Here is a 14,255-nt window from a genome sequence, read left to right as displayed (position 1 = left end):
CTCGACTTGAGATTACTTTACCAGTATTGGGATTGTATAACTTGTAACCCTTCGAACTTGAGTCATAGCCCACGAATATGAGTTTCTCGCTTTTATCATCGAGCTTCGTCCTCTTCTGATCTGGCACATGAGCATATGCCACACTTCCGAACACTCGAAGGTGTGAGATGCCGGGCTTCCTTCCACTCCAAGCTTCAATGGGCGTTTTGTTCTTGACGCTTCTAGTGGGCGAGCGATTTGCTAGATAGGTCGCACAGTCCACTGCCTCAACCCAAAACTCCTTAGGCATCCTTTTGCTCTTTAACATACTCCGGGCCATATCAAGAATGGTCCTATTTTTTCTTTCCGCAACACCATTTTGTTGAGGTGAATATGGAAGAGTTAGAGGACGTCGTAAGCCATTGTTGTCGCAAAATTCCTTGAATTCCTTGGATGTAAACTCTCCTCCACGATCGGATCTCAACGCCTTTATGGTGAGACCACTTTGATTCTCCACAAATGCTTTAAACTTCTTGAACATTCCAAAAGCTTCCGACTTGTCTTTTAGAAAATAGACCCATGTCTTTCGACTAAAATCATCAATGAATAGAAGAAAATATCTATTTTTACCAAAAGACGGTGGGCTGATGGGTCCACACACATCCGTGTGAATAAGTTGTAGAGGTTTCTTCGCTCTACTAGAAGCTTCTGTTGGAAAACTATTTCGGAAGTGCTTTCCTAGAAGGCATCCCTCACATATTTGATCCGGATGATTAATTGGAGGTAAACCCTTCACCATTCCTTTACTTGATAATAATTTTAAGCCTCCAAAATTTAAGTGCCCGTATCTCATGTGCCAAAGCCAAGAATTATCTTTGAAACATGCTTTTAAACATCTTGGAATGTCATGTTGAATATTTAGCATGAACATCCTATTCGTTGACATTGGCACCTTAGCAATCAAACCTCCTTTTTGGTCTCTTAAAGAAAGGGTACGATTTATCATGTGAATATCATAGCTTTTCTCCAAGAGTTGTCCAATACTCAGTATATTCGTCTTCATATTGGGCACATAATACACGTTAGAGATAAATTGATGCCTTCCATTTTTCAAGCGGATGAGAATCTTACCTTTGCCTTTAACCGGAACTTTAGAGGAATCTCCGAAGGTGATATTTCCACTAATTACCTCGTCTAACTCCACAAACATGTTTTTGTCACCGCACATATGGTTGCTTGCACCCGTGTCGAGATACCACAAATTTGATTCTCCGTTATCTTCACCTTTGCATGCTAGTAACAAAGTGTTTTCCACGGCTTCAGTATCTTCTTGTGCAAAATTTGCTCTTTCTTGCACGTAATTGTTTGACTTCTCGCATTCCGAAGCATAGTGGCCAAATTTATGACAATTATAGCATTTAGTTTGAGAATTGTCATACCTTGGCCTTCTACTTGTGTAGCCTCTCCCGCGACCTCTTGTCGGGTGAAAATCTTGACTTCTTTCTTCATTTTTATAAGAACTATAACCTCCACGTTTGGAATATCCTTGCCCTCGTCCTCGGCCACGTACTTGACCACGACCTCGTTGACTCGGTTGATGAGTCTTTTCACTACTCTCTTCCTTGAAATATAGTTTTGCTTGTAAAGCTTGCTCCAAAGGCTCCTTATTTTTCTTATTGAACCTCTCTTCATGGGCTTGTAGTGAACCCATGAGTTCATCTATAGTCATTGATTCTAGATCTTTAGATTCTTCGATGGCTACGACTATATAGTCGAATTTTGAATCTAATGATCTAAGAATCTTCTCAATGACTCTTACATCACTTAGAGTTTCACCATTCCTCTTTAATTGATTGACAACCGCCAAGACTCTTGTAAAATAATCAGAAATTGATTCTGAGTCTTTCTTATTTAAGGATTCGAACTCACCTCGTAGTGTTTGTAGTCGAACCTTTTTCACCTTATCAACTCCCTTATAAGAATTCTCCAAGATCTCCCATGCTTTCTTGGCGGTGGTTGCACTTGCAATTTTCTCAAAAGCTCCATCATCTACACTTTGTTGGATGATGGAAAGAGCCTTTTGATCGTTCGTCTTCATTAATTTTTTCTCCTTGCCGAGAGGACCTTTTTCTGCAGGTTCCTCATAGCCTTCCTCCACAATCTCCCATAAGTCTTGTCCACCTAGGAAGGTCTTCATTTGGATGCTCCATCGATCATAATTATCCTTTGTGAGGCGAGGAAACGTGATGACATTGTTGGCCATCATCTTGTCGAACCAAGCTCTGATACCAATTTGTTGGAAATAGGAGGTTATGTATATTATTTGTGGAAGAGAGGATTGATGATTTAGAAGTTTGATTGATATTGAAAGCTTTTCTTTTATTGCTTATTGAATTGCTTTGTTGCTTGATTACAAATGAGGGGTGAAGCCCTCTATTTATACTACTCAATGGAGTAGTCTAGATCACTCCATCATCTACTACTGTCTAGATATTTCCTAGTATTTCTAGACCTAGATATTTTACAAGATTATTCTACACACATTCTACACACTTTCACTACTACATATTACAAGAAGCTTCTACATAATGGGCTATAATCTTGATCCAAAATATTTGTATACTTGCAAGCCCAAATCTAAAACACATAGCCCAAAATCAAGTTTAGTTTCCAACAAAAATTAATAAACTAATAATAATAATAATACCTGATGAGTGCCCTTTTTTTCTCGAATGAAATTTCAAAGTTAAATCTTTATGTAGTCGTAAGTTGCTGTTTCAGCACTTTCAGGTTATCTCTTTTTCTCATTGGAGCTAAGATAACACCAAAACAACTCTCCAGTAGTTTTTTCGACCAAAAAGCAAGATCCAAAAGGGTTCACAAGTAAGATTGTTTCTTTTAGACTGTAGAAACAAATAAGAATTGTCAGCCACATATAAGTTGAGAGTGAATATTTTTGAATTGAACTAACTGAATACAATGGAGTAATAAGACTGATATACGAACAACAAATGTTAGCTACTTCCCTAACTGACAAGCCACATGCAAACTCTTTCCTAACTAACTTGATAGCTACATTTTTTTTTACAAAGCCATCTTGTTTTTAAGGTTACATATTGAAACTTAATGGGTAACCTAATGCGGTTTTTTCTGGTCACGGTTCTTTTGGAAGGTTAAGTATTTTTTACTAACGTGTAAAGGTTCCTTGATCAATTTTGACCTTTTCTCTAGTCGCTGAAAGATGTGAGACTAGTAAAATTTCTGAATGGGAAAGTGTTCATAGAGTGGGTGAGTCCTGCTGTACTTGAAGCCTATCAATTAGGTAATATGTAAAACATTTTATCTATATATAAGATGCAAATTTTGTAGGGTTGATTTTATTGTAATTTGTTTCAATGGTAAAAGTAGTCAATAGATTCTTGAATCTTTGTATAAGCACTAAAGGGATCAGGAAGTGTACAAGACGAAATTTCAATACTCGGTACAAAAAAGAAAGTTTAGTTGTTTGGATGGTAAGACCAAAGTAATTGTCATTTATTCCTATTTTCTTACTATGTTACTATATATGTATACGGCTCTAGTTATTGAGTCGACAGCAAGCGTCGAATTATTGGCGACTTGACTGACTCTTTGAGCCTAAATTAAATTTCAGGCAGGATTTAAAACTAATGGAAATTTAATTATACCATTTTCACGGCGTCTCAATTTTATTTTATTTTTCTAAATTTTTTTCTTACTTATTGGCCGTAGGTTCACTCGTAAGCAATCTTTTTATCCGTCGAATAGAAAAAGGGATGACTTTTTTCTACTTTGAGAGTGTTTTCACTCTGGGTGGAGAAATGACTTGTCTTTATTCTAGAATAGGAGAAGGATTGTCTACATCTCACCTCCCCATACACCACTTATGTGATATTTGGTTTTGTTGTTGTTATATACTATAAGTGACATTATTTTTACATTAACAATAAGTTATACAGGGAAGCAGTATAAAGACGCATTTGCCCTCAAAAATGTTTCGATATTTTTTCTATTAGTACTACCTTTTTAAAATCACCCTTCTCATCAGGGGACGAACTACTAAATGGTGGAGTCAGCTTTCCCCAACCATCAGATTTTATTGATGTACTTGTATGCGTGTTTAACGTATGAACTGATGTTGTTAACTAGACACGTGTTATCTTGATCGTAAACGTATCGGTAAAAATGAACTTGCAGAGTCCAATTTGGCAATTGCAGATGGTGAAAAAGGGAAAGCATTTGCAGCGGACAACATAATGTATGCTTAAGTTTTTCTAATTTTTATGATTTGATTAATTATCTTGTTATATCTTTGTCAGTAGTACTTACCTTATCATCGAATCTTATTTTAGGCCTATAACTAGACTACTGAGTGATGGAAAATCGTGTGTACTTTTAAATTTTATAAACGCAGCGGAACATGAAAATAAACATCTTTATCTTTATTAACATTAAAATAAATATCATTTATTTTATTATAAACTTTCAATTAAACATTCACACGATTTAACGGTTCCCACAAAATCCAATTACACCACTAATAATTGTCAAATATATAATTCACAAAGTAGAGTTTAGATATACCTTTTCGCAAGCGATGGTCATGAGTGGATTGAAACAAGTGTCCAAAGTAGAACACCTCTACAGATAGTCCACAGAGCACGTCAAGCAAACACCGGAGACTGCTAGATCTTTAATCACCAAATTAAATAAATTCGATTCCTTTTGTCTTGAAGTCAAGTCACAAAACAAAACTCCCTTTTGTTTTGACGGCTAAGTCACAGAACCAAAAAGAACTTTCACCTTGAATTTATATTTATATAATTGTTTTGGAAAAACAAAACCCTTTTATTATTTCCTTCAATGGTCCACAGCAAACAACTAGGAGAGTTATTAATTCTTCTTTTCTTTTGCCAACATATTGAGGAAAAGTCTATGGTTTTATTTTGCGTACAATTGAAAAGAGAGAAACGATTTGTGTGTGTTTTTCTGCGGCTACCACCACAACCACGAACAACACATATTATATACTTATAACATCATTTTTAGGTTTTAAATTATTAAGATATATATGGAATAAATATTCTTAATAACTTATTCCCAAAGAAATTCCTTTAAGACTAATCTAAAGGAATATTTGATTTGGACTATAACTCATAATTAATAATTAACAATTAACAATTAATTATTATTTTATTTAAGAATTAATAATTCATATTTATTAATTAATAAATAATTAACTCAACTAGTTAATAACGTCCCGTATCATTTCTCTTTATCTGGTGATTATAAATATGCATATACTATATATATATATATATATATATATATATATATATATATATATATATATATATATATATATAACCGGATATCTAAGTGCTCATTATGTGTGACCCCGTAGGCTTGTATATAAGCAGTAGTATAGCTTTGTGTTATGACGTGCACATTATGTCAACAAACTCCCACTTGTGCATGACATAACATCTAGAAAACTATACAGACATATATTGGCGTCTAGCAACACGTCAATGCCCCCGAAAATACACAAGTGTTTGTTTCACCTAAACGAATTATCATTATTACTAGATAATTTAATGATTGAGTGTCTATTGTCCTTTTATTGCCGATACCAGGTTGACTTGAGACATGGATCTAGTCATTCTCATTTGTCAACCAATTTTGTTTCTCGATATAGAAAATTTGAATGTGATCACCAAGTTAAATATTGATCATCAATCAATATAGCTTGGACACGGCCGTGTAAATATCCATCCATTTTCATCGAGGGGCTCAGTGGTATCATACTCTCACATAGAGGAATAAATCCCATTTTGATTATATGCGTTCATCATGTACTTCACATCATACCCAATGATGACCTTTATAACTACCTTGTTCAGGACAGCGTTTAACCATATCAAAGTATAATATGTCATACAATCGAAAACCAACATATACATCTCAGGTCTAAGGACACAAAGACATAACCATTATGAGATTCACTATTGACGATGATCCATGTAGTGACATCTCATGATTGGGTCATTTCAATATTCATCATTAATGAATACATATGAATTTTGGCCTCAGCTAGTTAACTATTCACCATCAGTGAATAAAACCAAATTTCATAATAATCTTAATTCATGTTACTCTCATAACATGACCGATTATGGAGATTTAGAATAATCAACAATTATTCATGGATTAAACATGCTAATATAGAACACAGTAATATAAATGAAAACGACCATACCGAGTATCTCAATTCATTTAGATAAAACTGTTTAATGTTCCAAAGATATCCAAATACTAAATTACAAACGAAAAAGATTAGTAGCTTAACGAAGTCCAATATTACTAGCATGATCATCATGCTGGCTGTGCATCAAGGGCTTCGTGAACGGGTCAGCCACGATATCATCTGTATGAACCTTAAGAATACTAATTTCATTCCCCACAATGATTTCACGAATGTAGTCAAACTTTTGAAGAATGTGTCGGATACTTTTATGTACATGTGATTCTTTCGGAAGTGTTATAACAACCAAACTATCACAATACATCTTTATAGAAGATTTATTGTTGTGTACTACTCTGAGTTCAACAATAAACTTCCTTATCCAGAAAACTTTCTGAGCAGCATCTCAGGTAACAATGTATTCTTCTTTTGTTGTAGAATGTGAAACAATGCTCTACTTTGAGCTCTTCCAATTAACTGTCTCGTCCATCATGACAAAGACACAACCTGACTGAGATCGAGAATCATCTCGATCAGTTTGGAAACTAGCATATGTATTATGGTTAATACTTAACTCCTTTTCCAAGCAATCGTAAACCAAGAACATATCTTTAGCACTCTATAAATACTTAAGAATGTTCTTAACAATAATCTAATGTTCTTAACCTAGATTTTGTTGATAATGACTCGTCAAACTCAAAAATAACGAGACATCATTTTAGTACATAACATGGCATACATAATGGATCCTATAGCCGAAACATATGGGATACATTTCGTTCATCTTATCTCATCATATGTGATAAGACTTTGAGACTTTCTCAAGGTTATGCCCTTTTGCACAGGCAATGCTCCAAGGTTGGAGTAATGCATGCTAAATCTCTGCAAGATAAGATATGTATATTAATTCAAAATAATAAGCCATTTAAATCTATTTCTATAGATCATGATTCCAAGTATATAAGTAGCTTCTCCATGATCCTTTATGGAAAAACGTTTTCAAGCCAAGACTTGACATCTTGCAAGTTGAAAGGTTATTTCCAATAAGAAGTATGTCATCAACATACAAGATCAAGAAGACTACTTTGCTCCCACTAGATTTAATGTAAACACATAGCTCATCTTGTTTTTGAGAAAAACCAAACTCTTTGATATCCTCATCAATCCAAAGATTCTAGCTCCTGAATGCTTGCTTTAATCCATATATGGATTTTAGAAGCTTGCATGATTTAATAGGATGCTTAGGATATATAGATCCTTTCGGCTGAACCATATATACGTCCTCGCTTAGGTCACCATTTAGAAAAGAGATTATGATATCCATTTACCATACTTCATAATCATGAAAAGTAGCTATGGTAATAAGTATCCTAATTTATAAACCTCACGATCGGTGGAAAAGTTTCATCATAACCTTTTGCCATGAATCAAGATTTAAAAGTGTTTACATTACCGTCCATGCTAGTTTTCTCTTTGAAGACTCATTTACACCCATTGTCTTACAATTGGGTGTAAGATCAATCAAATCACATACTTGATTATCCTTCATGGACTGCATCTCTGTATTCATAGCATCTAGTCATTTATCAGATTTAGAATCTGACATGCCCTCACGGTAGCTAGAGGGTTCATCATACCTCTTAAGCCAGTGAGGAGTTCTACTAGATTTATGAAGTGCAGGTGCAACACGTTCTAGCTTACCAACAGTGTGCTCAGATTTAACGTGTGGATTACTAGTGCTTATAGAAGGTATGTTACTTTGTGGTTCTTGAATTTCTTCAAGATCTACTTTACTCCCACTAAATTCTTATAAGAGAAGATCTCCTTTTTAAGAATTCAGTAGACCGAGCAGAAAATACTTTGTTTTCAGCTTTGTAGTAAAAGTAGTAACCCATTGTTTCCTTTAGGTATCCCATAAAGTGAAATTTAGTAATTCAGGGTTTTAATTTGTTTGAAGTGCCATGCTTCACATACACTTCACAATCCCAGAATTTCAAATAAGACAACTTGGGAATCTTCCCATGCCATACTTCATATGGTGTCTTTTTCTACCTTCTTGGTTGGAACCATATTGAATATGCTTGTAGCAAACTCTAATGCATAACCCCAAAAAGATGATGGTAGAGTAGTCAGACTCATCATAGATCAAGCCATATCAAGTAAAGTTTGATTTCTCCATTCAGACTCACTATTGAGTAGTGGTGTGTGAGATGAAGTGAATTGTAAGACAATCCCACAATTCTACAGGTGGTCCAAAAACTCTTGACTCATATACTCAGTTCATCCATCAGAGTGAAGTGATTTAATGATATTTCCAACGTGACTCTTTACTTCATTTTGAAAGTCTTTTGAACATTTCAAAAACTTCATGTTTATGTTTCAGCAATTAAAACATAACCATATCTACTATAACCATCGGTTATTGTAACGAAGTAAGACTTACCATTTCTAGACATTGTTCTAAAGGACCACATACATCAATATGTATTAGTCCTAAAAGATATGTAGCTCTTTCACCTAAGTTGGAGAAATGAGCTTTTGTCATCCTTTTACATAAACATTACTCTCATATATCAAATGACTCAAAACCATTTGATTCCAAAAGTCCATAAGAATGGAGTTTTGAAATGCGTTGTTTATATGACCAAGATGACAATGTCGTAGATAGGCCTTATTCAAGCGTTGCTTGAATTGTTTGGCGGTACATGTATATATAGAATTCTCATTTGAAATCACACCATGCATATAAATTTCAAAAATACCATCACTTGGATAGGCATTAAGATAAAAAAAATATTATCCTTAGAAATTGAAATATCAAAGTGCGTAGCAAGTTCAAAACCAGCATCTTTCAAATCATATCGCTCCTAATACTAGGAGCATAATAACATTGTTTCAATAAAACAATAAGACCACTTGGAAGATTAAGCTCATAGTGACCAATGGCTTCAATCGAAGCTTGATTCCCATTGTTCACTCGCAAATCTAGTGTGCCTTTCTTCAGTCTATTAATTCTTCTCATTCCTTTCATATTGTTACAGGTGTGAAGGCCACAACCGGTTAACAAAAATCCAGGAATCACTAGAAAAAGTATATAACTGTATATGAAATATACCTAATTTTGCTAGTCTTACCAGCATTGCCTTTTCTCAGCTCAGATTGGTAGATAGGACAACTTCCTTCTCCAATTGCCAACCTTTCCACAATGGAAACATTCGGCATCTTTTGTTGGGCTTTCTTTCTTGGAATGTGGAATAATTTCCATGGCAAGTGATTTGCCATTTTCCTTTCACAAAGTATTCGGCTTATTCTTTTTCACCCTTTTATCCTACTTTTCCTACTCATCGAACAACTTCCGATAAGCATTTTGCTTAGCAGTAGGAGCTGTGCAAACAGGAGGATCGGATAAGGGTTCTAATTTTGTTCAACTTACATTCAGGCTTGAGAAACAGTTCTCAGGTTGCATTGTCAGTCTAGGAAGTTTGAATATTGAGTTTATCCTTCTCCAACAAAGAAGGAAGTGTGTTTTGGTTTACGTTTTGATTATTTGACATCTATAATAGATGTAAGATTCAATTTAGTATTTTCGATATTAAGCTTTAATAAATTAACTACCCAAGTTTTTATAATATTTTTAAAAACAATTAATTTACGAAAGTCTAAGATCCACATAGAGGTTCCATAGCCACATCTGTTGATCAGCTAGCAGTTATGGAGTCTATTAGTAGGTAGCGGGTACCAATTGCATTACAAGTGCAACTCTTAGATCTTTATGGGACCTTGAGATATGTGTAGTCCAACAAACCATTATTATCTATTGGCATGTTTGTCCCATCCTTGCCTCGAACTCATGTCTCACCGTGAATACGATTAAGTCGTCCAATTTGGAAACAGTGGAAATTCACGCTAGTCTCACTAGATCGAAAAATCCACCTCGTGGCTATAATTCAGCCTAGTCTCACTAGATCAGAAAAATAACGAGGAGTGTTTGCAAGCACATTGGATGGCATGACTTAAATTTGACGGGTATTTTAAAAAATTTGTGTTAACGAATAATGCATGCACACAATATTCATTACACATTTTGTTAAAAATCAATTTAACCAATTATATATGTCGATCGTGTATTATGCGTGCAGTTTGTTATTTAATTTCTAGTATGAAAAATAACAAATACACAAACTTGTATCATTTTAAAACAGTTTTAAAAGATGTCGCTCATATATATTATTTGAGTTTCAAAAAAACATTTAACTTTAAACTCGTTAGAGTTTAACTTTTTAAAATCATCAATTTTAATATTTGAAACTCATTACTAGTTTTATTTGATGTTTTCATCAAAAAACATTTAGCATATATATTATAATCAACAATTAAATATAAATGCGTAAAATAAAACACAACCATGCATACACACATACATAGCCTAGCCCAAAAATCCTATGCTTGATCCCATGAGCCGACATGGGATCATGAGGTCAAACTAAGGGTAATATCGTAGCTCCCACTTAATTCAAGAATCAAGTGAAAACTTGATAAACGCCATCATTGTCAACTTGACCTGTTCGCCATCTTCTAAGTCAAACTCCACGTTGCATCTTTATCTTCAATCTTCATCTTGTTACATTTATTTAAATTTAAAAATACAAGTAAACTACTACTTTTACAAATTGAAATAAACTTAAATACAATACTATGAAAATGAAAAATAAATATAATACAACTTTGGCTTCAAAATGGCCTTTCAATAAATCAATAACCAACATGGCTTAAAATTGCCATGACCAACAATCATAACATTCACATATAATCAAACACATAGGTCGGGGCATTACGGGCTATGTATACAATCACAATTTTAATAACTACATTATTAAAAAACTACATATGGCTTGTCCATAGTTACAATGCATGTGTACAACCATGGAATACAACAATCAACAATTATAATAAATATTCAAGCCATAATAATTAAATCTACAATTTAAAGTAGTGATATTCTTTCAATTATATTTGTGCGTCATGAGGTTAAGTCTAGATCAACCGAGTTGACTTTAAAAATCAAAAAGGTTTTGACTTTCACCAATACTCCACAAAGCTAAATCTAAAGAAAATCACGCGACAATTAAGATGGTGTAAAAGTGGCTCGGATACCACTGATGAAAAATCGTGTGTACTTTTAAATTTTATAAACGCAGCGGAACATGAAAATAAACATCTTTATCTTTATTAACATTAAAATAAATATCATTTATTTTATTATAAACTTTCAATTAAACATTCACACGATTTAACGGTTCCCACAAAATCCAATTACACCACTAATAATTGTCAAATATATAATTCACAAAGTGGAGTTTAGATATACCTTTTCGCAAGCGATGGTCATGAGTGGATTGAAACAAGTGTCCAAAGTAGAACACCTCTACAGATAGTCCACAGAGCACGTCAAGCAAACACCGGAGACTGCTAGATCTTTAATCACCAAATTAAATAAATTCGATTCCTTTTGTCTTGAAGTCAAGTCACAAAACAAAACTCCCTTTTGTTTTGACGGCTAAGTCACAGAACCAAAAAGAACTTTCACCTTGAATTTATATTTATATAATTGTTTTGGAAAAACAAAACCCTTTTATTATTTCCTTCAATGGTCCACAGCAAACAACTAGGAGAGTTATTAATTCTTCTTTTCTTTTGCCAACATATTGAGGAAAAGTCTATGGTTTTATTTTGCGTACAATTGAAAAGAGAGAAACGATTTGTGTGTGTTTTTCTGAGGCTACCACCACAACCACGAACAACACATATTATATACTTATAATATCATTTTTAGGTTTTAAATTATTAAGATATATATGGAATAAATATTCTTAATAACTTACTCCCAATGAAATTCCTTTAAGACTAATCTAAAGGAATATTTGATTTGGACTATAACTCATAATTAATAATTAACAATTAACAATTAATTATTATTTTATTTAAGAATTAATAATTCATATTTATTAATTAATAAATAATTAACTCAACTAGTTAATAACGTCCCGTATCATTTCTCTTTATCTGGTGATTATAAATATGCATATACAATATATATATATATATATATATATATATATATATATATATATATATATATATATATATATATATATATATAACCGGATATCTAAGTGCTCATTATGTGTGACCCCGTAGGCTTGTATATAAGCAGTAGTATAGCTTTGTGTTATGACGTGCACATTATGTCAACATAGAGTTAATAAGAAAAAGAAGCTGAAGGTCAACATCCATAGGCCAGTCGGTACACGAGTTGTATTTGATGAAGAAGGGGACACATGCCACCGCTTGCAACCTTAGCAGACACGAGGGCGGACTCTGCTCTACTTGATACAGATAAAGGTAATGAACACTCGTTTAAGTGATCCAAATGGAGCTTGCATGACATTTTTTGGTTGATTTCTTTTTATATTGCAGACTTAAGAGAAAATATGAAAGAACATGACAAGGAGGACAAGCAAGTGGACCGTCAAAGACGGAAAGAAAAGAGATTTAAAGGAGAAGATTAAATATAAGAGAGCTAAAGATGAAGATGAAGACTTTTGAGTCGGATAAAGACACCAAGACTGTGAAAAGATCGAAGGGTGTACTTTGATAGTGGTAGTGAATTTATTGTTGCGGTACAAATTTGGTTACAGTTGAAAATAATGGGAGTAGGTGTTGGGTATTTTATTTAGTTTCCAAATATGAGGAAATTAAAACCAAGCCCAAGGCCCAACAAATTAGGCCCAAATGTTGGTTGACTTGGTCAATCATTTGAGGGCATTTCAAATCTCAATTGAAAGCAGCTGTTTTCATTATCAAGAGAGTAGATAGATCAGAGAGATCAAAAAGAAAAAGAGAGATTCTCAATTTCCGTCTAAAAATACAGCAGTTCAGAAAATCGACGATCCCCGGAGATCCGACCGTTGAATCTTCTCAATTTTTGGGCTGTGTCTTCCTGACATCAGTGCCAACATTTTCAACCGTTGAATTCGTCTAATAAGGTCTGTAGGTCGTGATTTTGCTGCTGGAACAGAGAGCAGTTTATTGGGTGAATCTTTCATCTTTTGTCTTTAATTTCTTCATATACTTGTTGATTATTGTTGTTCAAGAGTATGATGATGTTTTATACCTCTAGTTGAGCTAGAGAAGGATTATTGTATTGCTCTTTTGTTGATGATAGTGGAACATTAAGTGGCTTACGAGTCCCGTGGTTTTTACTCTCGATTTTGAGAGGTTTTCCACGTAAAAAGTCTCGTGTGTATTGTGTGTGCTCAATTATTTTGTATTTGCTGATTTGGGACAGAATTGGGGCTGATTTGAGGTGATTGTGGTATACCTTATTTGTTAGTTTTCTCACAGGTTCATATGGGTCGGGAAATGCTTGTCAAACGGATGTTTGTTTCCGTTTTGTAGATTGCCCGTTGTGACCATTTTCCCATCAAATTGGTATCTAGAGCTAGGTTATTTGATTTGACTTGTGTGAAAGATGGAAGCTAATACAAGTAAAATGATTAGTTTAAATGGTTCAAATTATCATGTTTGGAAAGGTAAAATGGAGGATCTTCTTTATGTGAAAGATTATTATTTGCCTGTTTTTACTGAGGATAAACCTGAGGAAAAATCTGATGCTCAATGGAAAATTTTGCATAGACAAGTATGTGGGTATATTCGGCAGTGGGTTGATGATAATGTTGTGAATCATATTACTGGGGAGACTGATGCTAAAGCCTTATGGAAAAAGCTTGAGCAGTTATATGAACGAAAGACTGGGAATAACAAGTTGTTCTTAATTAAGCAGATGATGGCTTTGAAGTATCATGATGGGACTCCTATTACAGATCACCTAAATGCATATCAGGGTATTATAAATCAGCTTGCAGGTATGGGTATCAAGTTTGAGGATGAGATTCAGGGTCTCTGGTTACTTGGTACATTACCGGACTCTTGGGAGACTTTTAGGACATCTTTG

Source organism: Rutidosis leptorrhynchoides, chromosome 6 (assembly GCF_046630445.1).
Source record: "Rutidosis leptorrhynchoides isolate AG116_Rl617_1_P2 chromosome 6, CSIRO_AGI_Rlap_v1, whole genome shotgun sequence".
NCBI lineage: Eukaryota > Viridiplantae > Streptophyta > Magnoliopsida > Asterales > Asteraceae > Rutidosis > Rutidosis leptorrhynchoides.
The sequence above is the reverse complement of the archived record's forward strand: the minus strand, read 5'-3'. Positions refer to the sequence as shown.